This window comes from Tupaia chinensis, unplaced genomic scaffold, assembly GCF_000334495.1.
Source record: "Tupaia chinensis unplaced genomic scaffold, TupChi_1.0 Scaffold000644_1, whole genome shotgun sequence".
NCBI classification, from domain to species: Eukaryota; Metazoa; Chordata; class Mammalia; order Scandentia; family Tupaiidae; genus Tupaia; species Tupaia belangeri.
Window position 1 is genome coordinate 4,171,512 of NW_006160165.1, and position 14,623 is coordinate 4,186,134.

At 41.9% G+C, this 14,623-nt stretch overlaps 1 pseudogene; it reads left to right on the top strand.

Annotated features, from left to right (window-relative positions):
- Positions 1 to 14,623, top strand: part of LOC102479514 (MICOS complex subunit MIC26-like) — a 34,518-nt pseudogene that overhangs the window by 19,319 nt on the left and 576 nt on the right.

A 14,623-nucleotide genomic window follows, 5' to 3' on the forward strand; every position in this document is an offset into this window, starting at 1 on the left:
CCCGCGGTCGGACGCAGCCTTGGCGCCCGCCCGCCTCCTGCCGCCGCCGGCTTAGCAGGGCCCCCAGCTATGTCTTTTGCGGTACCTCCTTAGCTTGGCTACAGTGACGAGGGTATGTGCCTTGGTCATTTTTCATCTTATGTCTCTTTTTTTAAAAAAGTTTAGAATTAATTAATTAATTTATTTATTTATTTATTTATCTGTTTAATATATTTAATTTGACCAGAGAGAGACAGAGAGAGGGAAAGTGAGAAAGCAAGCTTCCACATTCAGGACCCAAACCGCAGGCAACCACATCAGTGCCCAGCACTTTCACCGCCATGCCACCTGAAGCTTGGTAAATCGTAGCCTGGGGAAATGATTTGCTTGTGTTTATGATACTTTTGCTTCAGCATTGAACTTAGTACAGCTTTCATGAAAAATGTCCCCTGTGCCAGTGTAGCAGGCTCCCAGGACTACATTCTAAGCCAGTGCTGAGCCCAATTCTCAGTGCAGTCCACCAATAACTCCACAACTGACACATCGTTCTCAAGAAGCAAAGAGGAGAAGCCATGAGATTAGAGGGATAGACAGCACCCTTGCTAAATGGCAACATTATGCCCACATTTTGACTTTTATCATGCCTCAAAACCCTACCACTCAGAGCTCACTGGGCATACACAGGTGTTCAATACCATGAGTACGTAAGTCCAGCACGAAAAAAGGGCAGTGGCAGAGAGATACAGCTCTGGGATAAGCATTTCTTTGCTGCCTTTGCATGAAGATGTATTCTTTCCATTGCTATGCAAAAGCTCATTAATACTTGCAATAGTCTAGAACATACTTTCTGAACCACTGTCTGGTTTTCTTTCATTTTCCACTCTTTTCATAAAAGAGATGTTAAAGGTTATTCTTATCCCAGATAAATACCTGTAACAGGTCTCCACGTATCTCATAAGTTTGAAGAGAGAAAGTAGTAGAATACTTAGCACTGCTAAAATTTCCATTCTCATTTCTATTTATTAAGCAAATGTTCTTGGAAAGGCCCTCAAATGGTAATTTATATATTACATATACATACATATTTTTAGAATTCTACTCAGATTTTTATGCATAATTTTAATGCCTTAAAATGCTTTCATTTGCATTTAGCTACTCTTCTGAAGATTAATAGAACCAGCAAAAGGATAAAATAAAATTGTGAACAATTTAAATATAGAATTTTGAACATGCATGCCCATTTTTTTTCCTTTTCATTTTTCTCAGCTTTCCTTTGGCTTGGAGCTGTAGAGATTGGAAGAAATGAAAAAATCTAAATTACAGAATAGTTTGCATCTTACTTTTTAACTCTTCTTTCCTTGTTCCTTTTAGAGTGCAGACTCAGTTCTGGGCTCCTGGGTTACAGACTAAACTCATGCTCACTCCAGAAGGGGTGCCCTTGAATGGGTACCAAGCAGAAAGGAATGACAGCCTTAGGCTGGGCCCTGTGCTGAGAAGGGGAGAAGGCCCTCTTCCTCCCGAGGTGTGTCCCTGAGCCCTGGGTGGGACCAGCCCCCTTGGCAGCAGTGGCACTTCCGGTACAGAGAGCAGAGACACACTTGTGTGTTGGTCGCCCACAACTTGGCAAGAAATACCTTCTTCCCCCAATCTTGTGTGAAAGCCTCTCTAAAATGTATCCTATCTTAAAAGTCACACTTCCACAAATGCCACTTTATGTCTGCTTGATGATGAGTGATCATACAACGACCATAGTTATTTCGAGCCGCAGAGAGGGTGTTGTCACCTGAGGGGTAGGGTTCCTCAAACACACAGTCCTTGGACCAATCACATAAGCACAGCCTGAAGAAATGGTCTGCAGTCACCGAAAAGCAATACACCAACATTTTGGAGGGGACGAGAAAGGGGGAACTAACTGCACACATACACATTTCCGATCATTCTGCTGCCCACTAAAAAAAAGTCCATTTTAACTACACCATACACTGGATTTAAATTATTCCGTAAGAAAGCTACAGCACAGAGAAATGACAGTACAGGTTGGGGAGACTGAGTCAGCACTGCAGCCATTCCAACACGGATCTCCGGCCCGGAGCTGTAGAGCTCGTTTCCGATCGCTGCCGGAAGTAGTGTCATGATGGTGGAATGGATTTTCCTTCTAAACTAAAGTGGGAAAGGCCCCAGTGTACTGACCGACACCTTAGAGACTTTCTGTAGCCATTACTTATCAATGCGCTTCCAGACCTGACTCAGTTCATGTTTCAACTGCAAACGAAAAAGCTAAATGCAAAGGAGGCAGGCCCTAAGCGGGTCCTCTTTGGTCCAGGAAACCGCCTCTTGTTTGGAAAGGTAAATGGTAAGCGTATTGGCACGTGAGGTGGGAAATGGCGCTCGGGGTCAACAGCACCCATTTGGCACCAAATTCTGTATTTCAGTTGTTCACAATTTCATTTATCCTTTTGCAGGTGTTATTAATCTTCAGAAGAGTAGCTAAATCAAAGGGCAGTGCTGGCAAAGCCGGGCTCCGATTTCTCGTACCCGGGCTTGTCTGCATCGCTCCAACCTGACCTGGGAACAGCCCTGGGAGCCCTGGCACAGAGCGTGCGGGGCACAGAGGAAGGGCTCGTCCCGCCCGCTCTCCCGGCAGCACTGAAGCACGTTGTCTGCACTGCCCTCTGGGCACTCACAGCGCTCTGTTCCTGGGTGTCCTCTAAGGCTTCCCCATCTAGTTCTCTGATGGTTTTGTTGGTTTGTTTGTTCGTTTGTTTTTGTTTTTTTTTTTTACCAGAAGATGTGCACAGTCACCCACAAAGAGAAGGCAGGAGAAAGCACCCCACCCCCATGAGGCACGGTCAGGCCACAATCCCTTCTCCACTTCGCCAACATTCCAGGGTAATTGGGGTGCGCACACACACACACACACACACACACACCATGTTTTTCAAGCCCCCAGAGCCAGAATTCAAACATGGCAGTTGGCTATATGGGACTGCTCCATTTTTTCTTAATTTTGTTTTTACTTAATTTTATATGTTATTATTATTTTTTTATTTGACCAGAGAGAGAGATAAAAGGGAAGTGCGAAAGGAAGCCACCCAGTCTGGGACTCCTTCATCATCTGTTCAATCTCGAAGCTGAGGTTTTTGAAAACGTAATTATAAACGTTTTTCTTCTCTCTGTGTAGCTTTTCTCTGCTTCTGTGTGCCAAAAATTGATGAGATTTCAATTTCTCTCTATCGCAGATGACTTTTTGTATTTTTTATTGTCAAAGTATGTGTGCTTGCCAGAGAAACAGAGGGAGCGAGAGAGCGCACCCCCTCCCCTATAACGGGCATGGTCTCGGTGCTGTCCTTCCTCCTCCCCTTCTCCCTCCTACCAGGAGTGTGGGATGTACGCACACACGCACTGTCTCTCAAGTCACTGGGGCCAGGATTTGAGCTGCAGTGGTCATGGGAGAGCTGGCTTCCTTAACTGCTGTGCTACAGGGCTGATCTGACCCACAGCTGACATTCAGCTTCCTGTCTCTAACGGGGACTCAGCTCTAAGCTCCAGACATGTGTTTCCCACCAGATTTCTCCACCTGGAGATCTCCGAGTCACATCCTATGAAGCAGGGTTTCATTTCCCCACACCCTGGCTTGGCTGTCACTGTCCCCCATCTGCGCCTGGCGCTCCCCCTCACCAGCACCCCACTCTGGACTTCTTTGCTTACATCGCGATCGCAACCATGCACTGTTCTCTTCCCTCCTAGATCTGGCCAGCTCCCACCGGCCTCCAGCTCCTCCGACACTCTAAGCCTGGACTCGTCTCTCACCCGGACTGAGGTTGCCGGCTCCTAGCTGTCCCCTGGCTTCTTGCCCTACCCCCTAGTTAGGAAGAACCTCAGAAAAAGCCCAGTTTGATAGGTTGTCCCTCTGTAAACTGCTGGATATCCTCTGCGTCTGAGTCCAGGGTTCCTCTGGAATCTTGGGCAGTTACAGCCCAGTGGCTGCTCTGCCTCCCTCCCAGTCGCTCTCTTCTTCTCGGGACCCCAGCCCCAAAATGTGACCCAGCCTGCTCTGTGGGATATGGACACACTGTTCCTCAGCCTGTCCTGGTCTTCTCTTCCTTTCCTTGGTTAGCAGACCCTTCAGAAGTCTCTTGTTTTTCTTTTATAATGAGAGAGGGAGAGACAGAAGAGTTTGTATAATTTGAAAAATATGAAAAAGAGAGAAGAGTTTGTATACGTTTGAAACTGTATTTTCCTTTTAAAAATTGGAGAAATGTACCTGTAAATATGTACAGGCTGGTGTTTTCTTTGTGCAAAGATTTCTAAATATTGGTTCAGTCTGTTTTAATTCTTGTATTATTCAGGTTTTCTGGTTCAAATACAGATATGCTCAGGTTTTTCAAAGCCAGTTTGAGTTTATTTCTAGAAATGTATCCCTTTCGTTTAAATTGTCATGATTTGCTTATACTTTATTTATTTTCTTCTGAGAAAGAATTAGAGAAAGACAGGCACCCCAACAAGGGTTCCATGCCACGATCCACCCCCAGCCTCAGCCAGCCAGGATTGCAGGTACTCACTGTCTAGCATGTACAGGGAGAGCGCGAGGCGTGAGCCCAGCCCCTTCTCGTGTGGTCCAGCTTCATGGAGCCTCACCACGTCATTGCTGACTCACTGTGGCTGACCCTGAATTTTACAATTTTTAAAAACATTTTCAACCACCTCTGCTTTCCTTGGCAGATCAAATACTATGCATTCATATCCTCCCGATCGTTCTGAGTAACGGCTGTCATTGGTATATTTTGTGGTCTTTTCGAAGAAGGAGCTTTTACCTTGTCGACCCTCCCTGTTGTACCTCCCTGTGCTGTTTCATCTTATTTCTGCTGTTAACTTTACTATCCTCTTTCTGCCCTCAGACTTCCGTCGTTTGGCTTTGTTTAGCTTCTCAGGTGGAAAACTTCCCCTTAATATGTCATTAATTCTTTTCTTACTTAATGTTCTAAATTTCCCCATAAGCCTTTTTTTAACTACCTCTCAAAGGTTTCGGTGCGTGGTATTTTCATTGATGTTTAGCTGTGTTCTTTCCATTTGCGTTTAGAGTTTTTTCCTTAACTGATGTTGGACTTCTGAACTCAAAGCTTAAACATTTCTGAATATGTGCGTTTTTCAAACTTGCTTTTCTCTTACTGATTTACAACTTGACTGCATTGTAGTCAGAGTGCAGCGTGTTCTAATTTAATTCTGTGAAATGCATTTAGGCTTCTTCTGTGACATAAAGCATGATATTTATGTGAATGCTCTTTGTAGTAATGAGAATAGTGGTTCTCGACTGATGAGCAGTTTTCCTACATGCCCATTAAATCGAGCTCGTTAATTGTGTGATTCAAATATTTCTGTCTGTACTGAAGGCCTTCTGCCTGACCCATCAGTCTCTAACCAAGTTATATGACTATCTTCAAGTACATTGATGAGTCGGCCTGTATCTCTGTGCAATTCTGACAATCTTTAAATATTTTGTGCTATTTTATTATATCCATAAATGTTCATACTTTTTACAACCTCCTGGGCAATTGAAATTTAACTCAAGATATAATGACCTTCTTCATCTGTAATTATGGTTTTTGCCTTTTAACTTTTTTGTCTGATTATTAAGATTCTAATTAAAGGATGTGGTCAAGCCACACTCTCCTCTCTTCTGTTTCTCTTCTCTGTTTCTCCACCTTTCTGGGATTTGGGGCATGCACACACTTGTACCAAGCATGTTTTCCAAGCTGCCAGTGGACCAGGATTTGAACTGCAGTTGCCTACGTGGGATCTGGCTACCTTAAGCACTAGGCTATGGGTCCAGCCCTGAGATTATTTTATTTTATACATTAATTTAGATTGGTGCTTGTTTTTCTAATTATTTTAAAGATGCCATTCTGTTTCTTCTGGTGTGTATCTTTGATGTCATTTATTTTCATCAGTTCTGAAGAATTCTCAGTTGTTATCTCTTCCTTTTTCTCTGTCTCATTCTTTGCATTTTCATAGCCTTTTTTGGTCTGTGTCTGATCTTCACAGGGCTGAATCCTTCAGAGTGGAAGTAGTTACCTGTGGCTTCTGCTTATTCTCATGCACAGTGACGTGTTTCCCTGTTGTACGATAATGTGTGTGTGTGTGTGTGTGTGTGTGTGTAGGTGTGTGTGTGCTAATATTTTACCAAATTCAATATGTGAGCATCTCTAGGGAACAGGATTGACAATGATTTTTTCCAGAGGGTATCTCCCTGCAAATATGTGATACGTGCCTGCCGGGAACTGTTTTATGAAGTGCCCCAGCCTGGGTGCTCCTTGAGCATGGAGGCAAGCACTCTCAAACTCGAGACACAAGTTCGGGCCCCAGACCTTGTATCCTCAGTGGGACTATATTTTTCCATTGTGTTTTGTTTAGTTTTGCTTTGTAATTTTATTTTATTTTACTTTACTTTACTTTATTTGAATTTTGTAATTTTATTTTACTTTACTTTACTTTATTTGAAAAGGGGCAGATTGTAGACGTTCTTACTTCAACCTCTCTTGCCTGAAATGCAGCTCGTTCAACCGCTCTGTCTTCTGGTAGAGGTTTTAAGGTATCTGCCCACATCTGCAGGCAGAATCAAAGCCCAAACTCCCACTCCCCTAAATAGCCATAGTCATTGCCAAGTTGAGATTACCTTTGGCTTCTGTCAGTTTTCAGTCTCCAGCTTTGGCCGCTGTCCCCAAATACTGGCATAATGGCTTCTATGCCTGCCCCTGTCCACAACGCTCCTTTCTTACAGAGTTCTCCAGTCCCTAAAGTGCTGGAGGTATGTGCATGAGCCGAGCAACAGGCACTTCTAAGACAATTTATCCAACATGAGGACATTGCTGGAAACCTGGTCTGCTGCCCTTCCGTCACAGGTCACTTACAAAACTGCTCTTCTGTGCAGGGAGGTTTTGACAAGTGTATTCCTTGAACTTTACGCTGAGTTTCTACGGAATACCTGAGAGGCTTGACAGGACATGTGTGTGTTCCGAAGCAGAGAGTGGGCTAAGGTAACTGCTACACTTCCTTTAGCTCCAGGAGCTCCCCTTCTTCCCAGCTGTGAGAGAGCTGGGTGAGTCATAGCACACAGATATTAGTGGTCAAGGGTTCTCTTTTACTCTAGTTTATTGTTTTCCTCATCATTATCCATCACTGACTCCAGCCTTTTCATACCAGGCACCAACTCAAATGTGTTTATTAAATGTCCTCGGATACAAAGTTATCTTTGAAAGAAATCCAATGAAAATGTGATCTTAAACCACACAAACGACTTTGTGATACACATCGCATTTTTTAAGTCAATGCTGTTTTCATTTCTCCAGTTTGCTCCTCACCATGGCACAGAATTTACTGCCTTGTACTTACACATTTCGCTAGTGATGGACGCTTAGGTTTTTCTGTGTCTCATCTACCACAAACAATGCAAGTCCCGTATGGAGCAGACGGGCCTCTCTGACTCAGGGAGTAGATGCCTGCTCACCTGCAGTAATATCACAGAATGCCAACCAGAATGACTGTGGTGATGCCTCTCCCTGTAAGGAACAAGGTCCATTTTCCATTTCATACCTAGACGAAAGGAGACATCTTCATGTGGACCAACTAGTAGCAGGAGGGGCAGTGAGAAAGCAGTTATGGATGGATTTTGAAAGTGGACCTCAAAGTATTTCCTTGTGCAATCAGTATGGGATGTGAGAAAAAAGACGAGTTGAGGAAAGACCAGGTAACAGACCTGAACACCTGCCAATATCCTCCCCGGAAACAGGCAGACCTACATGAGGGCCAGCTTCTAGAAGCAGGAAGTTCAGAAGTTGTCCTTTGCATGTTAAGGTGGAGTATCTAATTGGACGTCCACATGGAACTAGGGAAAAGGCAATTGAATGCATGATCTGAACTTCACGAGAGTTACCTGTGCTACAAACAGAGATTTGAGGACTATCTGGTGGTGTTTGAAAGTCCATTGCTGAACGAAACCCCCTAGGCAATGTGGGCAGCCTGAGAAGAAGAGTGGAAAAAATCCTGAGCCTTTGTACATTCCAAATTGATGAGGATGAGGTAGGGGAAGAATTAGCAAAGGAGATGAGTGGGAGACAGAAGGAACACCACTGAATACACCATTCAGGAAGACAAAGAAAGAGAGGCTAGATCAAAGAATGGTGAGGGAAGGGCTTTGCTAGATACATTTGAAAGTTCAAGTAAGAGAATGATCATTGACAATTGAACTAGTGGGAGTGAGGCCACCAGTGACTTTGGGAGAGACGTGGTCAGTTAGGTTTCAGAAAGCACAGGGTGAATACAGACGACAATTTTGATGAGGTATCGTGTTTTGGACCAGCAGTTGGCGTAGTGGTTATGTCGCTGGACTCCCATGTAGTCGACCATGGTTTGAGTCCTGGATCCGGTGGTTTAAACTCACATCGAGTGTGTGCATGCTCAAGATCCCAAGAGGAGAATGGAGAATGGAGAAGGGATTGCAGTGCAACCACTCCCCCAGGGGGGTGATTTTTCACTTTCTGTCTCTCTGTCTCTCTCTGTCTTTCTGGTGAACACACATGCCCTATAGCAAAAACCTCTCAAAAAAAAAAAAGAGGTTATCGTTTTTTGTTGTTGTTTTTAAAATTAATTTATTTACATACCTTTAATCACTGTATCTCTACAGCATTCCAAATAAATGTTCCCATCATGAATACACTGCATATAGGTCCAATCAAAAACATTACCATAAACATTATAATTAACAGATTTCTCTCCATTTTGGGTCCCTTAAATGTTTTGCTTCTTTTTTCTTCTTCTTGATTATCTTCCTCTCACCCTCCCCCATTTCCCACCCTTCTCCTCTCACTGTCTCCGGTATCATTATTGCTCTCCAAGCAAGTAGGACTACCATATGATCCAGTAATTCCACTCCTGCATATCTACCCAAAGGATAGGAAAATCCTCAGTCAGAAGAACATATTGCACTTTCATATTTATTGCAGCACTATTCATGATTGTTGAGACATGGAACCAACCCAAATGTCCACAAACAAATGAGTAGATTGAAAAAGTACGGACCATATACACTACAGAATACTATTTAGCCATAAAAAACAATGAGACCCTGGCATTTGATAGAAAGTGGACAAATATGGAAGACTTACTACTAAGTGAAGAAAGCCAGACAATGACAGAGACGCATTGTATGTCCCTACTCAATATATAGTGAAGGTTGGCACTCTATGGCAGAAACCGAATGATTGGAAGAGTTCTGTTTTTAAAGAGAAGCAAAAAGAATACGGGGATTGCAGCAGTATAGAGAGAGCTCACAGTTCAGTTTTGGTTTTTTAAATAGGAAGACTCATATAACATATTGATGTTATGATGGAAGTGATCTAGGAGAGGGAAAACCTGACGATGTAGGAGAGAAGAGAATAGTATTGTGGAATAGGTAGAGGGCATGCGATCTAGTGTATACATGAACAGTTTAGTCTTAGCAGCATAAAGAGTCTGCCTCTGGTAGCAGTAGAAAGGCAGAGTATCCCATCATGGGATGTGGGTCAAAGCAACTAAGGGAAATAAATGTATACGTTGACTACTTCTTTGCTTTGAGTGGAGAGGGCAAACTTCTTGGGGAAAGAGAGGAAAGTATAAAATAGTCATCTAAGTGAGTGATAAAGCAAATTGCCCAGAGACACATGGTATAAATTCCAACACTGAGGCTCCCTGGAGACTTGTGGTTACTAATTCAACCTGAGACCAGTGTGGATGTTGTTGTTGTTTTCCCAACCAAATTTAAGTTGAATTCATGTAGACAAGAGTTCGGCAAGGAGGTGAATATCCTGAGGAGAAGGACCAGGGCACTGAACTGTGTTGAAGGGCATCATGCTGATGGCCAGCCATGGAATTTGTGCTGAGCCACAGAGGACAGAGGGACAAAGAAACTCATAGTCAATGGATGTTGGGGACAGAGAATGAGGGAGTGTGGGATGCACATGTTTGAGATGAAGGTTCAACAACATCTGTTGATAACAACAAAGCTAGACTTGGACCTTGCGGGTGGATGCTGCAGTGGGTGAGGAGCAAGACCAATGGGGGGTATGGGGGTCCTCCCACTCTCATCATGGAAGGGTCAGCCTCCCACTCAGTTGTCTTGACCTTACCCTCCTTGGAGGACATAGTGGTTCCTGAGAACTTGCTAGAACCCCCTTGTCCTTCTTCTGGGTTTATTTATTTTACTCATGAAGAAAGTATATGTATGCACTCAGTGGGAGTGGGGCACCTTGACAGAATCCAGTTTTCCACAGTTCCCTTTGCCATGCCCTCCAGCTCCTCGGGATCCTGGCACACAGGAGGGTTCTCTGTGTTTTCAAGCTGACCAGAGGGTCCCAGCTCACAGTCACCCACGTGGCTTCCTGCACCGCGGTTGAGTTGGGTACTGGCTACACCACAGGCTTGGCCAGAGCCTACTTGTAATCAAAGTACCATCCTTTTTTACTTCATTCTCATTATAATTTCTTTACTAGTTTATCCTTTTACTCAATTTTTCTCTTACTTCTAACTCTTCTTAGCATTTTATGATTGTTTCCAAAAATTTACCATTTCAATTAGTTTTAAGATGTATTATAATTGTTTCTAAAAGCCTTTGTTATTTTAAAATCAGTCAAATCTGTGGTTACTTTCCTTCTTTTCTTTCAATATTATTTTTAAACTTTTCTTTACCAGAGACTGTTTTCTTTACTGACTTTTCAAAGAAGCAGATTTTATTATTTATGTTATCATTTGTCTCCAAATGGTATTCAGTTTTGCAATTTTTTTTCTTCCTCCCTATTTCTTTGAATTTACACTTGCTTTTTTCTTGTTTTTCAAGTTGGTTGTTGAGTTCTCTTGCTTTTGTATTTTTCTTGTTTCTTATAAATGTAGCTACAGCTATAAATTTCATCCCAAAGTACAACTTTAGCAATTTCCCACCAAATTTGACATCCAATGTTCTCATTGTTATTCAATTCTAATTATTTCCCAAGTTTGCTTATTTCTTTTTTAACACAAGTTATTTCATACAAATTTTGTTTGTTTATATATGAGTATTTTAAAATAATTTTTTTGTTATTGGGGTACAGTTTTATTGGATTAAGGTCAGAGAATTGCCCAGAGCTAACTGGCAAGTTAGAGCTCACCAAAGTCTCGTCACAGCCTAACACCTCGGTGGTTCTCAGGAGTGCTTCATCTGTCCTCGGCAGTGTTTTCTACGTGTGGCATTACGGGAACACCTGCTGTCACAGTGATCCGTTATGTCAAATGCATCATTTCATCAGTGTCCACTTTGTGCTCTTCCTAATTACCTTCAATCTTGTGGCTAATACCAAAATCGTCATCTCAGCTTTCTTACGGTTTGGGTTTTGCTACCACAAGTGTATGTCTTTCCTAAATACCTTTATTTTTTAAAAGAAGGCAGTATATATTTGTTTTCAAAGTGCCTCTGCATGTCCACAAACACTATATCTGTTTGTTTTCTTTATCAACCAGATCGGAGAGTATCTGTCCCTTGCCAAGCTCAGCTTATCTACGTTTATTGCCATCACTGCCACACAATCTTGTATTGTGTTTTATTTTCTAAGCTTTAATTATTTATTTATTTATTTATTTATTTTCATTTCATTTTCTGTTATACATTCAATCACATTATTTGGCTTACAAAATGGATATTTCAGCAGGTGAAAATTTCTCCCTAATACAGTTGATAAAATTATAAAATATCTCCAACAGATAATACCACATTTCTTTGTCCATTAATGTTTTGCCTCCCTGTTTTTCTTCTAAATGTCCTTCCACAGACCCTCCTCTTTCACACACACTGTATCTGGTATTTACATCTATATACTGTGTTTCTATATCCTTTAGTCAATTAGTTTCAGTCATAGAGTGTGGACAATCGGTATATATTAAGTGGGGACATACAATGCCTCTCCTTCATAGCCTGGCTTGCTTCACTCAGCAGTAAATCTTCCATATTCATCCACTTCCTGTCAAAAGCCAGGGTTTTGTTTTGTTTTGTTTTGTTTGTTTGTTTGTTTATGGCTGAATAGTATTCCATTGAGTATATGTGCCATGCCACAGTTTTTCTAGCCATCTGTTTGTGGACATTTGTGTTATTTCCATGACTTAGCAATTGTGAATAGTGCTGCAATAAACATCGATGTGCAAGCACTTTTTCGATTAAGTATTCTTCTGTCCTTCGGGTAGATACCAAGGAGTGGGATTACTGGATCATATGGTAGTTCTATTTGTAGATTTTTGAGGAATCTCCAAATTGTTCTCCACAGTGGCTGGACCAATTTACATTCCCACCAGCAGTGTAAGAGAGTTCCCCTTTCACTACACCCACGCCAGCAATTATATTTTATTGTTTTTTTTAATCTTAGTCATTCTGACTGGGTTAGGTGGTATCTCATTGTTGTTTTGATCTGCATTTCTCTTACAATGAGGGATGTTGAGCATTTTTTCATATGCCTCTTAGCTATTTGTCTGTCATCTTTAGAGAGTGTTTTTTTTCAACTCATTCTCCCCTTTTTTAATAGGATTGATTGTCTTTTTTCAGAACCGCTGCTTGAGTTATTTCTTTTTTCAGAACAGCTGCTTGAGTTCTTTTTGAATTCTGGTTATCAGTCCCTTATCTGACGCATAGTTTACAAAAATATTTTCCCATTCTGAGGGCTGTCTATTCACACTAATTACTGTGTCTTTTGCCATGCAGAAACTTCTTAGTCTGATGTAATCCCACTTGTCTATTTTGGGGATTATTGACTGTGCTTTGGAGGTCTACTATTTTTATTTCTTTTTTTCTTGCTTGTTATTATTCCAGTAGTTTCCCATCCCCCCACCCCACCCGACCCATGGCTTTAAAGGTCATTTATTCTACTTTTGACTTTTTATAGTTCTCTTTATTTAATTGAGATCTATACTTTCATTTTTCCTACTGATTTCTTCAGTTAATCAATTTCTGTCTAGCTCCCTGAAAGAAGGTACTCACTGCTCAGCAAGACCTTTTTCCTGGTGATGGTCATTGCTCCCCAGGCCTATTCCTCCCTCTGCATCCAGACCGTGCATTGTACCTGGAGTCTGGGCTGCAGAGTCCTGAGGGTCTGCTCCTCTGGGTTGTAGTGGGCAATAATGCTCCAGGTACGTCGCTGATTTTGGAGAGAACAAGAACTGCACTCAGGTATTACCACATGTATCGTTTCCAACACATAACTTTCCATCCTCTGGCCTGTTAAAGGTTTTCTCCCCTTGAGCCCCTTCCCTCCTACTCACTCATTTGACATGTATAGCATGCATGCTTTGATAAACTGTATTGGATACTGGTTAATCAAAAGATAACAATGAACAATGATTAAATATAAATTTAAACAAAGAATACTAGCTCCAAGAAAAAAAAAAACCGTACCTCAGTTTCAAAATTTTTTGCACCAAAATAAATGTATACTTTAAAGAAATATAAGACGGAATGAGAAGGAAATGTATTCACTTACTTATTTACTCCCGCTTTCCCACATCACAGTGAGCTCTAGGATTTATTTCTCTGCTCCTGGTTTATGACTACCTCCGAGCATGTTTTCAAAGAGGAATTTGTATGACAAGCATCCTGAAGCCCTTCATGCCAGAGAATACATTTATTTCAAGCTCATGTTAAAGCTTATGTTTATGGGCGCAAATTGACACATGGAATGCTTCCCCGCCACCACAATGCTTTGAAAATAAGACTCCACTGTTTTCTTGCACCCAGTTCACTGTTGGCTGGTTTCAGAGACTGACTCTACTCTGTGAGGTGATGTGCTTATTCGCTCTGGAATGTTCTACAGTTTTCAATATTTCTGATGTTCTAAAATTTTTATATGTTTTGATGTGGGTTTTCTTTTCCATTTTTTGTTCTTTTAGAGATTTTTGCTATAGGGTGCGTGTGCAAGCCAGAGAGACAGAGAAAGACAGAAAGCAAGAAATCACTCCCTAGAGGGGATGGCCACTCTGCAATCCCTTCTCCTTCATTCTCCTCTCAGGATCTTGAGCACACACGCACATGCACCTGGCGTGAGTTTAAGCAACCAGATCTGCGACTCAGACTACCGTCAACTATGTGGGAGTCCAGTGACATAATCATTACAGTATTTGCTGGTCCTGTTGATGTGGCTTTTCTTATATCTGTTCTGCTTGACAGTCTTTCAGCCTCAGATTTTCTATTTTTCTGTAATGCAAAAAGGTTCTCAGTCTCTATTTGATAAAAAAAAAATCATCTCTTCTGTTTACTTTTCTCACTTTATAAGTCATATTTAGGGCTTTGATGATTTAACTTCTTTATTTCTCCAGTTTTGAATTTTTTTCTCCCTTTATCCAAACTGAAATATTTGGAGTCTTCCTCTCCTGATTTCCCACCTCACTTCCGCACACCTTGGCTGTAACCATTCTGCTACTCAGCCTTCCTCTGTGTTCCTTAGCTAAGCCAATGCGCTTCCCATGTGAAGGTGCCCACTGCTTCCTGTCTCATCTCTCCCTTGCGTTCTTTATCTCTGCAAGTTTGTGTCTTTTTGGCCTGGGCCTAGACTTCCTGGTCTGAACTAAAAGTTTGCCTCTTATTAGCTTTCTGTTTTTCAGC